At 43.0% G+C, this 21,344-nt stretch overlaps 1 protein-coding gene and 1 long non-coding RNA gene across 7 annotated transcripts in view; one reads left to right on the forward strand and one right to left on the reverse strand.

The window, feature by feature from the left end:
• LOC115074782 (signal peptidase complex catalytic subunit SEC11A) overlaps positions 1-13,231 on the reverse strand; it is a 189,323-nt gene extending 176,092 nt beyond the window's left edge. For 3 of the 6 annotated variants that reach the window (XM_029574592.1, XM_029574596.1, XM_029574591.1), the window contains exon 1: positions 12,747-13,231. The gene's annotated coding sequence lies outside the window, so the exon portion shown is untranslated. Of the gene's footprint in view, positions 1-5,853; positions 5,925-12,746 lie in introns of those variants that run through there. The other 3 variants (XM_029574597.1, XM_029574593.1, XM_029574595.1) reach the window with 2 other exon arrangements.
• The window catches only part of LOC115074784, a 90,505-nt gene continuing 71,787 nt past the window's right edge, over positions 2,627-21,344 (forward strand). The window contains exon 1 of the long non-coding RNA XR_003852342.1: positions 2,627-2,722. This is a non-coding gene — a long non-coding RNA (uncharacterized LOC115074784). The remainder of the gene's footprint in view (positions 2,723-21,344) is intronic.

Consider the following 21,344-nt stretch of genomic DNA (forward strand, 5'->3'; position numbering starts at 1 on the left):
CTGTTAATATTAGAGCCCCCCATGGGTTAGTTTTATATCTTTGTTGGTCAACATTTACTTGGCACCCATATATAAAATCCTGACTGACTTTTGCGAGGATTATAAGATCTATGCCGACATAGTTTTTTTTTGGGGGGGGGGGGGGGTTGTGTCCAACACTGTCAAGCTTCTCCAAATCTGCTCATCTGCAATCAAACAATGGCTATTCTGTAACAAACTGGCCTTTAATATGGTGAAAACAGAATTCGTTTTTATTCAGAAATTACATGGTAATCTACAACTTCTTGTGATAACCATTCATAAAATATTTCCCATCTGTTCCTGTGTCAGAAGCCTTAGCGTTTGGGTGGACTCAAAACTGGCTTTTCACTATCGTATTAAGACTGTGATCCAATCCAGATTTTACAAACTGCGAGTTCTCTGTGGGTTAGATCAACCTGATTTTTACTTAAAAATGTTCAAGCACCCAATTTGCCATTAATAGACTATTGGAACGCCATTCACATTTGACTTCCTGCGTCCATGCTAAAGCCACTTCAACAGCTGCAGAACTCAACTGCTCAACTGATATCTGGTAAAAAATAAAATAAAATAAAAACACAGCTGAGAACACAATATACCGGTGCTTACAGACCTTCACTGGCTTCCAATTCATTATTAAATTAAATACAAAGTCAATATGATGGTATTTAAGCTGATCAATTGTGATACATCCCCTTGGTCCAATGCTCTGCTGCAGCTTTATTGTCTGATACAAAATCTCAGATCCTCAAAGAGGTCTACTGGACAATCCTTCCGAAAAATAAACTTGTTTTGTTTGTTGACACCAGAGACTGCACTTTTTCTTTTATAGCTCCCACTTTGTGGGACTCATGTCCAGAAGTGCCTCAGACTTCTTAAAAACATTTAAGTTAATGCTCAAAACCTTTTTTTGGCAGGCCTCTTCATTAAGCTATCTGGATATCTGGTTTTCACCATCCATTGATAACACTAGCCTGATACATAAATATATCTCCTATAAAGTAGGTGAGAGTTGTCTTCTGTTTGTTTAAATTGCTTTTAATTATGTTTCATTTTAAACTAAGACATTAGCAATCAAGAAATTATAACAAAGAAAAAGAAAGATAAAGTTATCACTCAAACCCCTGGAAGGAAGGGCATTCTAGTCATTGCACAATGGCAACACAGAGGCCAAACTTAGGGCCTGACTTATCAAGACGTTTTCCCCATAGACACAGAATGGGAGAAATGCCTTTGTAATTCAGGCCCTTAGGGCCCATGATTGCATAGTTATGGAAGGTATCCTGGTGCAGGGACTGTTGGACCAATGACTAGGCTAAGTGAGTTGGGAAAATGTTTTTTAAAAAAAAAAAGGGGAACTCCCAAGTAGTTATGAAAGAAAACTCCTGGAATTAAAGTCCAGGAGTCGAAACTAAAAGGGAGGAAGCAGCTGGACCAAAAAAGTACAATTTTATTGCTCAGATCATTATTCTTCCCTTCTAAACCAGTCCTCTAAACTCTGGAGTGAAAAATTAAGAAATCTTGGACATCAGTCAAAAGTTTTAGGAGCCAAGGAGAAATATTTTTCCCTTTTAGTTTGGTCTTTTGCTTATTTTTTTTGGTGTTTTTCATTCATTTGATCATTTATTGGGATAGTTTGACTTTTTACTTGTAATTTTTTTTCAAGTGTTTTTACCTCCCTTCATCTTTGTTTTTTCCCAGTCTGCTCCATCATTTCATTGTGTTTCTTCCAGGGAGGAGGAAGAAAAAAAAGGAAGTTGGGCCTTGAGCACATAATGTCATTGGATCACTGCTCTGCCTAACGTAATTAAAAGGGGTTCCCATCAGCCCCAAGGTTCATCTTCGGTAGCAGGGTACATCTGTGGCTCCTCCTCTATGTGAGCTCCACATAGAGACACCTGGGATTTTTCCACCCCATCTACATTTGAGTGAGAATTCCAGATTTCTACAAGAAGCAGCACTGCTAAATGACAACCTCACATGTTGAAATAATGCTTTAAGCTTTGTGGATTCTTACAGCATTAAAACCAAGATATCAGCAGTGACCATCAAAATCTGACACAGTCAGTGAAATACTCAATGATCCAGGTGAACATCGCTTCATAGAACTTGGAGACATATGGTTTTGTTGGGTAGAAGAACTGTCTGTGACAAATCAGTCGAGACACAAAGCACCAAGATATCAAGAATGCCCCAGGTACGGGCCCCAGATGGAACTTGCAAGGAAAATCAGGAGAAAGTGTAACAAGTGAGTGATAACTTTATTTTGTCTTCTACTGGTCTGACAATTTTGACAATATTTTACATGCCATAACTTCTCTAAATGGTTGTCTACTAGGCACAAAAAAAAGATTAGTCCAAAGTCAAACCTTGTATCAGTAATGTCATCAAGCCAAAAACATGTACTGTGCTACTATTATCCATAAAATCCACTGACAGCAGACTCATGCACTACCGGAAAGCAATTATAAAAATGACTACAAAACTAGCAAGAAAGATAAACTACTTTAACAGGAAGCAATTTTCACTGTAGCCAAGGGAGTGATGCAATAATGCTGTAATGATTCTGCGACATCAGAAACCTAGTATTATGAAGTCCTGACCTGGACATTTCTAGCGGGTCTTCACTTAGCAGCAGTGCTATATGTAGAAATACAGGACTAGCATGAGAGACGATGAAAGAGACCAATATATTAAAAAGGTAAGCTGTTCTATTATCAATTTGCTGTAGTTTGATTTTAGAATACACCTAGGTGTTCTAATATTTTCAAAATCCTTAGTTGCTTTACTTTATTCTGCAGTATATTATAAAAGCTAACAGATTAAGTTGGGAGTGGAGAGAGATATAAACAGATAGAGAGAATTACTATCACATCAAACAAAAGTATGACTCAACTATTTATAACAGGGGTCATTACAATGTGCTAACTTGTTGACAACACACTTTGGTCAACCTCAAATAAAAAAAACAAATGGATCTGTAATTTATATGTGCAAAAGTTCAGAGTTTCACAGAAGTATTCAAATCAGAATTTAAAAATAAATAAAAAAATGTAAAACCATTCCTCAGAACTGTCCTAGTTTGTGTCCAGGAGATTTGCATCTTTATTAATTATAACTCTGAAAGTCCAGCTACATCTTAGCATAAGTGTTTTCATAAGAGTCTGTTGAGATGTAATAGTACTGATATCCTTTGACATTATATATGCTTTCAAATATTGTTATTTTTAACATGGCATTAAGAAAAAAAAACTCTTCATGAGTTGTCTTCCTTCAGACCATTTAAGTGTTTGGATTGTATTAGCATACTGAAGCAGACTGTGAACCCCAGAGACCTGCAGCTGGGTCATGAGAAAATACCATTGTAGTCCATCGGGAAAATCCAAAGTGCAAAACCCAACAGTAAGATAGCAGCATGGTAGGCCCCGATATGCACCAGCATAAGAACAATCAAAAAATGTTCTGGTGCATGAGCTTTCAAAGACCTCATAAGTTCATTCTTCAGGCAGAACGGGCCTATGTGGTCTCATACAAAAGACCTATTTAAATAAGGAGAGCTTTGCAACAGAAAGCAATGCCAAGATTCATACCACCAATACAGCTCAAAGGCACAGTTCTCTTGCACAAATCATTTTGGCAATTCTTCCCAATAGATCCTCCTTGGCAGCCAGAAACAGGACAAAACTAATATTTCCTCAATAGTGTTTCACTCAAGCTCAGGAAAATTTTCTTCCATGACTGGAAGAAACAAGCATGGTCAAAGAAAAGTGACTTTTGTGGACTTGCACAAAAACATACAACATGACGGCAGATAACGACCATACGGCCCATCTAATGTCCTATAGACAACTTCTACTCAGTTTAGAGGTAGATGCTTTTATTGTTGTGTATCATTCTCTGATGTGCATCCCCTATTTTCTCTCATTTCGCATCTCTTCTGAACACTGCAAGCACTTGAACATGCTTTGGGATTTGAAGTAGTAATAAACTTCACTAGACTTTAAAAGATACTCTTGCCCAACCACTAGGGTGCACCTATAGAGTAACAGTGCAGATCTATTCAACTAAAAGGTACAACAAATCCAAAACTGAGAACCACACATCAAACTTTCCTGAAGTATCTCAGAAGACAAAAGGAGGAAGCAAACAAATCAATATACTTATTTCATTAAAAAAAAAAAGTGTTTCTTGTACATATTGTAGAATTTCCACTTCCTTGTTTGCCTCTACACTGATCTCACAAAGAAAACTGCTAGCTATCCTCCTACAGAACCAATGTATAGTATGGAAAGTAAAGGTATCCTTGACAAAACTGTACACAGAGGCTATCAGAAGACAAAAACCATTTGGTCTACCCAGTCGAACCTGCCTACATTACTCCAGATCTGGTCATCACCCTTCCTTGTCCTTACTACCATGTCTAATGAAAAAGCGAGTGAAAAAGAGAGGCAAAAAGGGACAGAAAGAAAGACAGAGGAGGAGGTAAAAAAAAGAGACCAAGACGAACAGAGAAAGAGAGGGAAAGAAATAAAAGGAGAGATTCTTACTCATCTAAAACTACCACAACATATAACAAACATTGAGGGTAATTTTGTAATATTGTGCATTAAAATATCAGCTAATATGCTCAAGTATACACCAATTTTCAAAGTAGACTTATGCACATAAGTACAATTTGAAAATTATATCACCAACTCTACACAACCCTGCTAAATCATCTGCACATTTTTCATGAAAAGGTATGCACATACTTTTTAAAATCCAAAATGTATGCATGCAAATCCAAACTCCACTGCCTACTGTATATAAATTCATTAGAGATATTATTATTATTTATTATTTATTTCTTTTATATACCGACATTCAATCGAGATATCACATCGGTTTCCAGATAACCAAGAGAATAGGGCGTAGTCCGCCCTATTTTACATTATATCCTGAAAACCCGACTGGTATGTGGCCCTTGAGGACAAGAGTTGGACATCCCTGAAGGGGTAATGGGATGAGAGTGGAGGGGGGTACACAAATAATTTACGTACATATTTCTTTACAGAGAGGGTGATGGATGCATGGAACAGCCTCCAAGTGGGTGGTGGAGACAAGGACAGTATTTGAATTCAAGAAAGCATGGGATAAACATTGAGGGAGTATGGAGCTGAGTTGTTGGTGACTGGCAGACTCTACCAGTATTTTTCTGCCCTCAATTTCTCTGTTTCACACACTTACCCACCAAGACCTCTGCTAGCTATCCTTTAACATTCACCCACCTGTGGTCTCATCTTGCTGTCAAACTTAAAAACCTAAGAAAAAAAAAACACTTCTCGCATAACATCCGACTTCTCTATTTCAACTGCAGAAACATTCACCAAATGGGACTTGTGCGCCTTCAAAGGACTTTGCAATAACATTTATGAAAAGAAAAAACTTTTATGAAGAATGAATAAAAGATCTTCAACGCCAAAGTACCCTACTTACACCACCGATACAGGGCAGGTAACTACCATTCACAGTCCCTGGTTCCACGCTAGACAATGCTCCTGGCTACCGTGAGCATCTGACAGCAAAGTTAATTACAGGCCCCGAGATGGATCCCTGATCCGATCGGTGCTATTATTATTTTATTCAAGCAGGACCCCCCTGGAGACAGCTATCTTCCTTACAAGCGATACTCCTAGGCAGATACGAATCTCCCTCTCCACACATGCCCCGTGCTTTCCAGGAAGAATCATAGGGGGAACCGAGGGCCAGCCTGGCTGCTCGGCTCTGCCTTGCCTGTAGTTTTTCCGCGCCAGCCAACGGGATCGCTTGCCCGGCTTCAGCGCGGTCCTTTACCTGCAGCGGTACAGCGAGGCTCGCGGCTTGATCCGCTCCCCCACCCCTCTCTCTCTCGGTCCCGCAGCCCTGCTTATCGGCCAGGCCCAAAGTGCCCAAGTATTCCGGCGCATGCGCGCCGCGAGCTCCCGGGAGTTTTCTCGCGCAGGCCGCGGCATTATTTACCCCGCGGAGAAGGACGAGCGCGAGCAGAGCGACCGCAGCCCTAGCCCCACAGCCGGGTCAGGAAGCGCGCTCTGCACCCTCGTGAGCTCAGCAATAAATCGAGAATCTGCAACGAGACCGGCAGTGTAACGTTATCTGAACATACGGGAAATAGAGCACACGAAGCCATGGAAAAGGGACGGAAAGCCACAGCACACCGAGTGTGAAATGTTGATCGGTACCCAAGCAGAACAACATGCAGTTCTTATATAAAAGAAATATATCCGCATACAACGGGCCATAAAAAGTAGAGAGACTGCATGTGATCAACCGCCTATAGGAACTACACAACATACAGCAGGAGGTGAATGAAAACATACTATATATACAGGAAGAAAGAGCACACTATAAACATCACAACATGTCCAGGTGCAGGGCATGCAAAGACTAGGCACACCATACATCACCGTTTATAAACACAAAAGAGCAGTATGCACGATCATAAACATAAATCAGTGGCAGTATATTAGGAAAGTGAGAGCTGATACTATGGAAACACCACAAAAAAGGCACACGAACATTTATTTATTGCAGAGGGTGTGGGGGGGGGGGGGGGGGGGTTAATCTTTCTGCTTGTCAATGGCCATTACATCAGAGTGTTCCCAGAAGGGCTGGGTGTTCCCCCCAGAAGGGCTGGGTGGCAGGGTGTTCTTCCCCTTTTCCTCATACTGTATAAGTTCTAGATTTCAGCCAAAAAGCTAAGAAAGAACTCTGCTCAAAGCTCAGATCCTGCACTTGAATGCTAGCCTAAAAGAGGCTAATGTATTAGATCTGAAGAGAAACTAACAGGGAGTGTATGCATGAAGGAAGATGATTGAAGCTCCATCATTGAATTGTTCGACCAACAATTTAGATAAACCTAAATCTGGACTTTCAACAGTTAACTCTTGAATGGGAGACTGCATGTGAATGAAATGTCTCTTATAACAGGAAATAAATGTAGCATGTTTGGTTGTCTCCCTGCTAAAGAAGAGTTGGAAATTCTGAACCAGAGGATAATAAAAGCAGATACTATGGAGACAATTTTCAAAACAAGTTAGGCAGCTAGACCTAAATGAACAATTTCCAAGGTGGAATGGCTAAATGATAGCTGCTTATTTTGGTTAGGCGGCTGTATTTAGTCACTTTAAAAGGTAGCTCTTCCCGGGCAATTTTTTTTATGGCGGTGGCAGCCACAGCACTGATGGCAGGGGGTGAAGGAGGGGGATAGAGAGAAATTTAGACAACTAAGTTTAGCCAGCTATGTCTGAGCACATATACAGTATGACATGCAAACCTTAAACCAGTTACATTATAGATGATCAAGTTTAAATGAATTTTCAACCATAGTTTAACTGAATAGGTTGTGAATAAAATGTCCTTACATCTAGTTGGCTATAATAGAGCCAGCTATCTCACCAGTAAGCAGTTTACTGAAAATTCACCCCATAGGAAAGACTTTTTGCGATTATGTACCTATGAAAAATCTTTATTGAATAAGGCTCTAAATATCAATACAAAACAGGAAAATAAAGTGACACACAGATCTCCAGCCTAAAATAAATCCTCAAGCTGACAGCAAATAAAGTCTATGTTCACATATAGGGAGAGAAAGAAAAATCTGTAGCCTGTAAATATATAATGCAATATTAAACAAGGGGGTCATCAAAAGTAAAGATGATGTAAATGTAATTACCACTCCTCCCTCATCTCCCCCTGAACCCCTCCTCCCAAACACCTTCATCAGGCAAGATAAGGTTAGCATTCATAAACTACAAGAGATTACAGAAAGCGGAAGACAGGTAACAATATCTGGAAAAGCTAAGAGAAGCTTGGAAAATAGTCAGGAATGCAAAAATACAAATGGAAGAAAAAACAGCAAATACAGTAAAATGGGGACATGACTTTTTTTTTTTTAAGATACGTTAGTGATAGAAGAAAGTGCATATAAGTAGCACTATGGGACTCAGAAGTGAAGAGAAGGAATATGTAGAGGCTGATGAGGAAAATGCAAAACTGCTTAACAAATACTTTTATTCACTGGCATTGTGGAGGACAGCATAAAAGGAACATGACTAAGATAAGTGAGGTAAAATTTTCACAACAGTATATTCGTGAGAAGCTAACTAAATTTAACTAAACAAGGTGATGAGGCCAGATGGGATACATCCAAGGGTTCTGAGGGATGTCTGGGCAGCTCCACTGGTTGATTTCTTTAGAGTCAAAAGTAGTTGGAGAAAGGGGCAGATGTGGTTCCTATTCATAAAAATGGAAGTTAGGAGGAGGCTGGGAAAAGTCTGACCTCTGTGATGAGCAAAATAATGGAATCACTGTAAAACAGAAAATAGTGAAGTCTCTGAATTCCAATAGACTACAAGATCAGAGGGGCCGAGCGCACTGTATAACCCACAGTCAGACGTGGGTTAAATAGGCGCTAATCCACCCCCTAATGCAATAGGGGGATTAGCACCTATTTAACATGTGTCCCACGTGGAGTGAATGAGTTAGCGCTCATCACATGCATGCATGTAAATGAGGCTATTACTCATTCACTCCAAATGCAAAAAAATAAATGTGCGTCTCAGATGCACATTTATCACTCAGGTATTAATGCCTGCCTGGAGCAGGCATTAATAGCTGAGTGCCCTGAAAAAAAGTACAGAAAAGCAGAAAAAACTGCTTTTCTGTACTTTTTTTTAAAGTTAAAAGAAAAGGGAAAAAAAAACCCTCTGCCAGCCGCTTTGAAGACCAACACCGATATGCTCGGCATCAGTTTTCATAACCGGCTAACTGCAGCGTGACTCCCCCTAATTTCTTTATTGCATGGCACCCTCCTTCGGGCGCCATGCGTGCACTAAGAAAGCGGGCGCTGAAAAGTCAGCGCCCGCTTTCCGCAAATTTTATTGCGTCGGCCCCAGAGGCAACAAGGTTTTACTAGAAGTAAATGTTGTCAAACAAATCTGATCAATTTCTCTGACTGGGTAACCAGAGAGTTGGGTCAAAGAAGAGCACTAAATGTAGTGTATTGGATTTCAGCAAGGCCTTTGACACGTTCCAAAAAGGAGACATAAATACATTGAGCGCCCTTGGTATGGAACCTAGAGTAATTGACTGGGATAGAAACTGAGTGAGTGGTAAATTGAGTTTTCTCAGAGGAGGAGGAGGGCGTAACTAGTGGTGTGCCTCAGGGATAAGTCCTAGGACAGGTTCTTTTCAACATTTCCGCGAGGGATTGTTGGGAAAGACTGGTCTTTTTCCTCCAATGATATCTAAATCGGCAACAAGGCAGACCACCAGAAAAGTGTGGAAAACAGGAGGGATCTAGAAAGCTCAAGGATATCTAACAGAATGCAATTTAAAAAATCCTTAAAAACATACCTTTTCCAGATGGCATACAAAATCCCAACAAATGAACAACCTTAATGAAAATTAAAGTACATCCTTATCTCCAAAATATGTTAAATAATACAGCTCTCTTGGCACTAGCTCTTTTTCTCTTGTTTTTAAATGAAAATTATTTTATTTTTTGTTTTATATTAATCAATTTTTGTAATTTTCTTCTTTTTTGACTTTATAATTTGTATTTATACTTTTATTTTCTTTTACCTCTGTAAACTGTTTTGATCAAATTTTATTTGTAAAGGCTGTATATAAACATTTTAAAATAAAGAAAGAAATAAAGGAATGGTCTAGAGACTGGCAGCTAAGATTTAATGCTAAAAAATGCAAAAGTAATGCATTTGGGCTGCAAAAAATCCAAGGGAGAGGTTCAATATTGGAGGTGAAATTCTTCTAAGCACAAAAGAGTGGGATCTGGAGATAACTGTATCTGATGATCTTAAGGTGGATAAAGCAACAGCAAAAGCAGGAAAAATGTTTGGCTGCATAAGGAGATGAATGGTTAGCAGAAAAGGGGAGGTGTATAGGTCCCTGGTGAGACTCCATTTGGAGGCCAATGCAATAAAGTGTGCCCAGCCTAGAGCACAGGTTAAAGAGCAACTGGACACACAGCCATAAATCTCGATGCAATAAGGGGATCAGCGCCTTCAAAAAACGTCCAAACAAAAGCATAGTTAATAGCACACATCACATGTAAATGCCATGCAAATGAGGCTATTAGCTATTACCCTCGATGCAAAAAAAAAAAAATCACTGTGCACCCAAGGTGCACTTTTTAACCCGTCACATTTTATGCCTGCCCTAGAGCAGGCGTAAAGTCTTGCCATGCATCAAGGGATCTACTTAAAAACAAAAAATACTGCTTTTCCGTGGTTCCTCCTACCTAGGATAATCAGGATACAAGCAGCAGGAACCACAGAAAGCAGCATTCTGAAAAAAAAATGTGTTTTGGGTGCACAGTACACACACAATATACATGCACCAGATCGTGTATATTGTGCCAGTAAATTTGCTGACACAGGATAAAACAAACGCTCGTAAATTGAGCGTCCGTTTTGGTAACATGCACACAGCCACATCTCCTGGGCGCCCGATGCCAAGGACATGCTAGGGACGCACATTTTATCCCTGGCGTGTTTGTTTTGGCGTGGCAGCTCATTTACATCTTGCACTGGGTGCCCAGGAGAGGTTGATGTGAATGCATTAAAAAATGGGCACTTAGTATGGATGCATGTTTTTAAAGCACACTTTATTGCATTGGCCTCTTGGAATACTGTGTACAATTCTAAAGACTGCACCTTCAACAGGATATACACTGGTTAGAGTTGGTCCAGAGGGTGGACTGCTTCTTGTGACCTTGGGGTGTCATGTCACCCTCCATTGACTCAGGTACAACAAGCTTAGATTGTAAGCCCTTTGGTGATAGGAAAATACCTACAGTACCTGAATGTAATCCCAGCCACACACAGCCCCGCCCCTCTCCCTGCCTCACCTCATCTCCCCTCCCTACCTCAAGAAACCCTTCACACCTTTTCCAAAGAATCCCTTTGATAGTATCCTTTATAGCTTTTCCGCAGTGCAATCTTAGAACACTCCTGTAAATATCTCGCTTCTTCGTCATTATCAGTTACCTTTCTACAATGTAAATAAACAGTTCGTGCTTATATAGTTAGCCATATGCACAGTCAATTGTTCGTTCTCATCAAATATGTATAGTCAATTAATCGCTCCTACCTGTTACCTTCTTACAAACAGTTACCATGTTATAATGTAAAATAAGCTCGTTATGTCTTATTTGTTTAGTTATATGTAAACCGATGTGATATCTCGATTGAATGTTGGTATATAAAAACAATAAATAAATAAATAAATAAATAAATAATCCGTTTTGAAGTGCTTGAAAGGCAGAATATAAATCAAAATAAATGATCAGTGGTCTTTGTTCTGAAGCATGTGACGATAGACTCAAAGATCTAAACATGTACACCCTTGAGGAAAGGCAAGACAGGGGAAATATAGAGACATTTAAACATCTCAAAAGATTTCCATGCACAGGAGGCTAGCCTCTTTCAACAAAAAGAAGCTCTAGAACAAGGAGTTGTGGGATGAGAGTGAAAAGGGATAGACTCAAGAATAATTTTAGGAACTATTTCTTTACAGACAGGGTGGTGGATGCATAGAACAGCCTCCCAGTGGAGATGGTAGAGGAAAAAATAGTATCTGAATTCAAGAAAGCATGGGATAAATGTGGGAGTGATGGGAATTTTTAAGAGTTAGATAAATTAGACAGATGGGCTGACTAGATGGGCCATATATCATTTTTCTACCATTATATTTCTATTTCTAAAATGCTTTTACCTGTACCCTTTACCACTGCACTTCCCATCTTGTTACACTAAATGTCTGAAATATTACTACATGTAAATATTAACATCCATGCAGGTTAGCTTTAAACATAAAGCTTGGGGGTAAACCTGCACCAAGCAGCAGTTACTACCAAAAAAAAAAAATTGCTGGGCAGACAGGATGCACCATTTGGTCTTCTTCTGCTATCATTACTGTATTACTATGAAATAAGCCTTGTGCCTTATGCTTGCTCTCTTACCATATTCAAATCCCACTTAAAACCACATTTTTTAAGCTGCTTTTAAAATGTATACCCTGGCTCTCTCTGGTTATGACTTCTTAATTGAATCATTTCCTTTAAAAAAAAAAAAAAAAAAGTTTGTTATGTTTTGCCTCGACAGTGCGATCCACAGAGCAGGGGATCCCTTCTCTCCTGTGCATCTTGTAACGCTCTATGAATCACGAGGAGTTGTATCCTCGACTCTAAACCTAAAGCAATCCTCAGCAAATTCAAACCGGTGAACTTTGTTTGCTGGGGACACTTAAGAGGGCTGGCGAGAACCAGCGTGAGACTATGCAGAGGTGAAATCAGAACCGGAAAAGCAGTCAAAAATGTGTGACAAAGCAGTCAAATGGCCCAATGCGTGAATGGGGCTCAGTTAGAGAGGTCCAGTGAGTGCCACAGGGGATAGGCAGGGCCTGGCAGGAGGCACCAAAGGCTGCAGGCGGGGGGCAAAGTTTGAAACGGAGGCCGGAGTGCATGGGGGGGGGGGGGAGACGCGGGTGTGTGACGGGAACAATCAAACCCCGGGGCCCCCGGGGGCGGGTAGGGGGTTCACACAGGGCCAGGAGGAGTCTCCGGCAGGACAGCGAAAGGCAAGGCCCGAGGTAGAGCGAGGGCTCTGAGGAAAAGGGAAATGAAGCCCCGAGCACCGACCTCAGAAAAAAAAAAGCGCGGGACTCACCGGCCGCCCCCACCTCCGTCTCCGGCCTTCAGCCAGGCCGGGGCCCCGCTGCTCCTCGCACGCCCTGGCCCGCCGCCTCCTCAACTCGTCCCCGGAGGGCGCGCAGCTCCTCCGTTTCCGGTCCCTGCCCCGCGGCCGCCCGCTCCCTCACCCTCCGGCGGCGGCGGCGGGACCCGGCCCTTGCTGGCTCGTCCCCTTTAGGCGGGGGCTCTCCCGCGAGCCTTTTCAGCGTTCAGGACGCGGCCGAGCTGCCCCCGCTCGAGGCCTACACGGCTGGAGCCTGACGGCGGGCAGGAAACATGGCGGCGGCGGCGCGCGGGGGGGGGGGAGGAGGAGCAGTCACGGGCCGCCCCGCGCGCGCCAGCATCCGCCATACACACGGCCCGGCTCCAACGGTCGCCCCGGCGCCTGCCGCTGCCGAAGAAACGCGCTCAGCCTTTTTAAGAGGGGGGGATACTGCCAAAGTAAAACGGAAAGGGACGCCGAAGGAGGTTCAGCACTGCCTGTAAGAAACAGGCCGGGTAGAGGTTAAGGGAGCGGCCTGTCCCCCCGCCCGGCGAGAGCATAACCGAGCTGCGGGGGAAAAGAAAGGCGAGCGGGGCCGCCAGAACCAGAGCAGAGGACCATCGACTCTGCCTCATTTACTTCCCCCTGCACACTGCTAAAAAGACCCAGTTGATCTATGGCTTTCCCTTCACTTCTTCTTGCCTAGGAGCCTTCTTACCTTCTCTTAATGGGTTTTTTTCCCTCCACTGGAGCCTGGTCAATGCATTTAGCACCCTATCCTGAATATCTTCTATTTATTCCTGAGGCTACCTCCTTTAAGCCTCTCATCATGAGTTGACCTTTTGTAGCATTTCCTTTCCTCTGAAAATAGTTTATGTTTTGTACATTATTTATACACATTAAGGCCGATATTCAAAACGGCACTTGGCCGCTGAATTACCCGGGTTAGGGTCAGCGGGCACCGCTCGGCTGGACAAGTCAGGAGTGGGGAATGGGCATAACGGGGAGGACGCAAGTTAGCCAAACTAGCGCGTCCCTAGCGCCTGCTTTTTGACAGGAGCTGCGGCTGGCAGTGGGTTTGACGGCCGACGCTCAATTTTCCCGGCGTCTGTTCTCGAGCCTGCTGACAGCTACAGGTTTGGAAAATGGACGCCGGCTAAATTGAGCGTCCGTCTTCAGACCTGCGGGCCGCTGGCCGATTTAAATTTTTTTATTGTTTTTACATTTTGGGGCCTCTGACTTAATATCGCTATGATATTAAGTCAGAGGGTGTACAGAAAAGCAGTTTTTCAGTGTTTCTGTACACTTCCCCGGTGCCGGCTGAAATTAATGCCAGCCTTTGGCTGTTTTTACCCCTTATACAGTAAGGGGTAAGTGCATGAAAAACGTGTGGCCTCCCCCCCCCATGCAAATGCATGTTGATGGGCCTATTAGTTATTCCCGCGCGATCCAGAAAGTAAAGTGTGCAGCCAAGCTGCACATTTTAATTTCTGCCGGCACTGGGGAAGTGTACAGAAAAGCAGAAAAAAACTGCTTTTCTGTACACCCTCTGACTTAATATCATAGCGATATTAAGTCAGAGGCCCCAAAAGTGTAAAAAAAAAAAAAAAAATGTAAAATCTGCCCACGGGTTGGAAGACGGACACTCAATTTTGCCTGCGTCCGTTTTCCAAACCCGTGGCTATCAGCGGGCTCGAGAACAGACACCAGAACAATTGAGCATTGGCTGTCAAACCCGCTGACAGCCTCCGCTTCTGTCAAATAGGAGGCGCTAGTGTCCCTAGCCTCCTTTTACCATGGGCCCTCATTTGCATGCCTCGGTTTAGTGAATCGCGCGCCCAGGAGAGTGGCCTGGGCGTGCGGCGGGAGAGCGGGTGTTTGCCAGCTCTCCCGTGGGTTTTTCTGTATCTGCTGTAAGTAAAAAAAACTCCAAAAATTGCTCACAATAGAGCAAGCATGTCTCACAATCACCCCCTCCCGGGCATGGGCGGATGTATTCCACAGTGCCCCAAACCAAGTCCTTAAATTGGTGTTTAAATTCTATGCAATGTGCCACAATTGGTGCTTGTAATTTGTTGTTTTTCAGAGGTTCTGTGAGCTTGGTTTTAAGTATGCTCTTGGTTTTCCCCAATATATAGTTTGGGACATGGACATCTGATAAAGTATATCGCAAAAGAAGATTGGCAGTCTCTGTAATCAGAGATTAATGGTCTTGTGCATGCCAAGTGCTTGCCAACTTGGTCCCCAAACTGATTGTGCACCCAGTACCACAGGGAAAATGACCAATACCCTTGCTTTGTTCATTGACCATTGGAACAGGCACAATACATGATTGTACTACCCAAACCTTGATGTTCTTCCCATGAGCATAAGCTAGAGTGGGATACTTATTGAATATAAGATGCAGGCGTGTCAGCCGTCATCTAGCTGGTCAAAAACAGAGCAGTGGAGTCTGACTGGTTACCTAAGAACACTCCCAGGCATGTCAAAAGCCCAAAGACATTTAATTATAAATGTCTCCACTGGTTTCCCTGGTGGGGCTCAAACCCTCATTGGCTGGCTGGGAGGCAGGTGCTCTCCCTGGTGAGTGGGTGCTGAACTTGGCTTCTGTCCTTGAAGCTCAGTCTTTATTTCACTGTCCTTTTCTCTCCCTGCCACAAGTCCCAGCAAAACAAAAGTATCCCAAAACAGTCCAGCCCTGCTGGCCTCTCTGCTGCCTCCTTTGTAGCTCTGGTCTCTACCACATTCCCCAGAGATAGCTCCTGTGATACCCCTGTAAATGTGTTCTCAAGGTAAATGCTAATACCTTTATTTTCTTTAGCCCAGATCAGTTACGGGATTTCCTGGAGGCCAAGAACAATGCCTGTTTAGTCACCCAAGAACCTTTTTAGGCTGTAATACTATGGGGTTCTATCTCGCCGCCTTTATGTAAATTATTGTACAGAAATTCTGCTCCTTATATAGTTTCTAATCCCCCCCCCCCCCCGCTCATGATTGTGAAAATATGTTTCTTTTTTATTTCTCTTAATTTTTCTCCAATGCTGCTGTACAAAGATTACTTGCTTTGTATTTTCTCTACAATGCATAAATAAAAAATTGAAAAAAAGACTGTAAAATGAATTGGCAAAAGACCAAGAAAGGGAAGGTGGAGGAAAAAAAAAAGTCTGTGACCAACTGATTAGAAAACTAAGGTTAGACAGCAAAGGTAAAAAAAAAAAAAATTCATTTTTTAATTTTTACTGCCCGATTTTTAATGGCCCGCGCTCACAAAAAATGGGTTACGAGCGTGGCTGGGCCTTGCGTGCGCTGTGCGCATTTTAAAAGGGGCCCAGCCACGCGTATAACCCCTGTTACACGCACAAGAGCCGGGCCTCGGCCGAGGGGCGGGGCTAGAGGCGCCTGGTTCAGTGGCCATTGGCTGCCGTGCTGGGGGATCGGCGCCGGCAGGTGCGCACATGTTATAAAATCACATGTCCTTTTTTAAAATCTACCCCTTAGTGACTGACATATAGTATCTTGGGGAATGTGCAAGAGTAAAGGGTCGGGGTGGGTTTTAGTGTTGTTTTAGTGTGCCGGTTTTCCCGCCCTCCCCCGATTTACAATTTACACGATATTTAAAAAAACAAAACCGCTACGATCCGATTCCCTCCCCCCCCAGCCAAAATCGATCGTTAAGACGATCGATCACCCGATTCACATCTCTAGCTACCAAGGCACAGAACCAGAAACAACAAAATGAGATCATCAGAAGGCAAGAAAGTTTAAAAAAAAAACAAACAAACCCTAAATAGCCTCATCAAAAGGAAGTTAATGCCTTGCAAAGTAGGGTGGAAAAGATATCTAGAGAGAAGGAATCTGGGAAAAACCAGAGTATGCCAACAAGGAGAATAGAGGTGAAAACTTTGGAAGTCAAAGCTGAAGTCAGAACAGCAAAATGTAATAGGAAGTTTAAAATCAGCCGAGAGATTGCTCTTGCAAAAGAAATTGATGCACCAGAGAGGACCCATTTAGACACCATGGAAGGAAAAGAGAAAGCCTTTGAAGCTTTAAGGTCCAAGCTGGAAAGTGCAGAAGAACAGCTCCTAATAAAGTAAAAGACATTTTTGGGCAGACTGCAGGTGGCTGGAATTAGGAACTGAGGCATTGCAGGAAAAATGCAAGGAACAAACGGGTGTTATAGACCGTTTTATGATTCAGATGAAAGCAGCTGAAAGAAAATTGGAAAACCTTGACCTATTATAGGAAGCCAATTGTGAAGGGAACTTGGATATTCGGACACTGAAAGAGAAACTTGAAGCAGCAGAGATGCCAATAAAGAAAGTGGAAATGGGAACAGTTTCTCAGAGGAGCCAGGCATCTGAGGAAGCCAGAGTATTACAGGACCAGGATGAGAAGCTTGCTGGTCCTGAGAATAATGTGTCTGCTGAGAGCCAGTTTCTTTGGCAAAAGAGCTCCAGCTTTGGAAAGAGAATTGGGAGCTAAGATTCTCCAGAAAAGAAAGAAAAACTGTGAGACAAGTGGAAGAAAAACCACAACAGCAGCACCCAAGAGAAATCATTAGAGTCCTGCCAGAGGATAATGGAGCTCCAGATGAGCTCAGAAAAAGGACTATGGGCGGACACTGGGCAAAAGGCGCAGTGGGTAGTAGTGATAGTGCTATCTGGGGTAACCCTAATGTGTGGGGGTGAGCTTGACCCTAAAACCCTGACTCCCAAACCTAGTTGGCAGGAGGTCAGATGAAGGGGAGTGGGGATTTGAAATAGTTCCCTGGATGGGATCCAGGGGGACTGAAAATGTTCAAAACAACATGTCCAAGCTGAGGGGGAGGAAATGTGATGGAGTGGCCCTACTACCCCTTTTTTACCTGGGCGGGACAAGACTGGATGCCTCGTCCACCTTAAATCCCATAGAGGGAGAAAGCTCTGTGGGCAGGATTCTGCTGGGTAAGTTAAGAGGCAGAACCCAGCTGGGATCAGGAGACCCCTGTGTCTCCAGGAGTAGGAGCTCCTGACCCTCTCTGGGAAGTTTTTTTTGAGTATCCTGCAAAGGTAGGCAGTCTACTGTGATGCTGTTATGTTAATAAAAGTTGAAGTTGCAAGAGAACAGGTTAGAGTCAGTGTGGTTCCTGCTGTAGTCCAAAAGATTTTGCTCAGTTATCCTCACAGGGATATTCAGCGGCTTGGCTGTGCTGATAAATATCTGCATAACAGTCACTATTTAGCCAGTTAATAATATCTGGCTAAGTTAAACCTGTTCCATGGCAGGTCTAAATTATCCAATTAACTGGATAAGAGCAAATACTACATATCCAATTAACAGGCCGATACAGAACGATGTGCTCAGCCGAGCGCACCGTTTAGCCCCCGTTTGGCCACGCGTTTTAGATGTGCTATTATTACCCCTTATACTGTGTAGGGGTAATAGTGCGTGGAAAACGCGCGGCCAACCCCCCCGAAACTAATAGTGCTCATCACATGCAAATGCATGTTGATGAGCCTATTAGTTATTACCCCAGAATTCTGAAAGTAAAATGTGTGGCCAAGCAGCAACCCAGCAACTAATAAACTGTTTCTAGGACCACACATAATAAAGTTGCTAATTATTTAGTTTATAAGCAGGGTCAATGGCTTGCCAGAAGGAAAAAGATTTAAATGACATTAATGTAACCATCAATTCCTCTGTCACTGAATTTTTCCTCTTTTTTTTCCCCATGGCTTCTCTCTTCAAGTATTGCAAAGCTGATGCTGGTCTTATTGCCAGTGGAATAAAGAATATTCATTAGCACTGAGCGAAGAATTATTAAAAGCCCCTCTAATCTAACCATTGCAGAGAATTTGGCAAGTTACACTTTTTTTTTTCTTAATGAGCACAAATAGAAATATCACTTTGATATGAGAAGGAGCAATAAAACGTGATTAATTTGTTTGGAAGCAGCAGTTGCTTACAACATACTGTAGATGGTGAGTGCATTCATATGCATAATGGTCTTTCATTAGCCAACAAAACATTAAGGTTTGTACTGGTGAGTGAGATAGAGACACAGAGGAAGAGATTCAGACAGATACAAACCTAGAGACTTAGAGAAAGAGAGATGCGGTTGGATACAAAAACAGAGAGAGAGAGAGAGAGGACAGATATGGACAGTTCCAGACATAGAGGAATACATATTTACAAGACCAGGCATCATAAAGAGGAAGAGAAGGTAGCAGCAAGGATCGAAAAAGAGAGCTGGACAAGCAACAACAAACTGGAAGAAAGAGATACACGCAGGCCGATTCAATACAGCGCGCTCAGGTTAGTGCACTGGGCAACACTCTAGTGGTCGGTCGCACATTTTGGGTGCGCTAAAATAACCTCCGATGCAATATGGGGATTAGTGCGTCCAAAACGCACGTCCAATCGAGCTTTAACACCTGCCCAGGAGCTGGCGTTAAAGCATAATCACGATCAAGGACTCGGTGGGGAAAACCCCCCCCAAAAACTCCTGCTTTCTATGATTCCTCCTATTAGTATCGTCGCAATACTAAGTAGGAAGAACCACAGAGAGCAGAATCGTGCCACGCTCAAGGGCTCAAAAAAAAAAAAAAAATCCTGTTTCTGTGGTTCCTCATAGGGGGAACCACATAAAGCAGCATCCCCAAGCTCTGGCCCAAGTGGAATCCCTGCTGGTAGTAAGTAAAGGAGTGAATACATCGATATTAAAGTGTTGGGCACTGAATATTAATTTCTTCACTCCTTCACTTACTGCTGATTGGTCCATTCACTGTCACATGAGTCAGTGAAAAGGACCAATCGGGGAAGAGCCCTCCCAGGGGTGGGGAGGGAGCCCTGGCCAGGCTGTTGTGGGTGTACAGCCACTTCTCCTGGGCACCCGACGCGGAGCGCTAGGGACGCACAAATTACTCATTGCGCCTCCCTTTCAGCGCGGCAGCTCATTTGCCTATTGCATCGCGTGCCCAGGAGAGGTGGATGTGTGCGAGTTCAAAACACGTGCGCCCAGTTTGGACTCACATTTTTTTACTCGATGACGGTGCGTTGCCCTGAGGGAGAGGCCAAAAATAAATCTATGAAAGAAATATAGAAACAAATGTGGGCACAGAGAGAAGAACATAAAGACAAGTCTGCCTTTTGTAATAGGCTGGGATTTGAGCTTAGTACAAGGAGCAGTCATTTATTCATCCCTAGTGAAGAGGTGGGGTGGTTGCTGGCCACATTTCTAAATTGTCTTATCTGAATTTTACTTACTAATAATCCAGAATGAAAGCAGCTGCCCTGTTGCACTCCTTTGCGCTGCATAATATTTCCAGCTAGTTTGCAATAGTTTTTACCTCACAATAAATGCCCAGACTGGCATTTACCATGTGCTAATGCTTTATTGCAGCTTAGTAAATAAAATAGGTCTCTATATGTCAGGGCATCCCAAAGCTATCCTGGTAACTCATAGTCGGTCAGGTTTTCAGGATATCTGCAATGAATATGACGAGATAATTTGTGCATATAGCAGCTCTCCAGAATCTGTAGATTTATCTCACAATATTCCTTGGAGATATCCGAAATCCCTGCTGGTTGCAGGGGGAGGGGGGTGTCAGTAAGCACAGATCAATACTGAAGGATGCTCTAAGGTTCGCTGGAAAACCTGAATGCAGGCGAGACTGCCAAGCCGACGGTTTTCCCCTCCCTGCTCAGCCTCAGGCCAGCTCAGGTATCAGGTGTCACTGGTGTCAGGTAACTTACATCTCTTCTGTCTTCTTTGTTGTATAGCAAGAGGCTGACTCAAATCCTACATCTGAATAATGGAGCAACTCTCACACCAGCTAATAAATTAGACAAAAGGGAAAAGTTTGTTTTTTTATCTTTGAATCCCAAAAGAATAAAAGGTGATTGCTTACTCGACTCATAAGAGCTTGGGCACAAAGAACTCTCCTAATGAATGTGCCTCTGATGTGTTAATAGCCATGATCGCATCCTTGCATTGACTTAACCTGTGTTTTAGCCTGCACAGCGCAGTAAATACATTATGACAGCAATGCTCAAAAGCCAGGGGAAAGAGCATTCTGAAAATTGCCTATCCCATTCCCCTTGGGTAAAAGTGCACACAATATCGTGGAACAAGTTGTGTATTTTTACTTGCGTGGAGGCTTTCCCAGGATAGGCTGGGGAATGCAACAACATGCATCATTTTAAAGGGGAAAAGTAGCCTCAGAAAAAGCAGGTTCATATCTCTGCAGGAATTTCTTCCCTAGGCAGTTTTCAACGGGAAAGTACATGCATGCTTTTTCTTTGATAAATGGTTCAAAGTGCACTGGGAAAAGTACCTACGGTGGTCTTCTCAACTACCTGCAGGCATTCAAAAATGGCCCCATTGGTACTACACCAAAGCAAACTACTCATAGTGGCAGGCATCCACTGAAGAGATAGGACAGACTGTGGCAGTGGTTAGACGCTCTTCTGAATCAGGGATTCCTGCCTTGATTTGGCCATTGACTCCCTGTGTGACCTCCCGAAAGATCACCCTGCCTCCTTTCACTTAGATGATCATATTGCCCCCATCTCCCCTTCCTGCTGACCCTTCAGGAAGCTCCTTGTTGCAGT

The sequence above is a fragment of the Rhinatrema bivittatum genome, chromosome 13 (assembly GCF_901001135.1).
Source record: "Rhinatrema bivittatum chromosome 13, aRhiBiv1.1, whole genome shotgun sequence".
NCBI lineage: Eukaryota > Metazoa > Chordata > Amphibia > Gymnophiona > Rhinatrematidae > Rhinatrema > Rhinatrema bivittatum.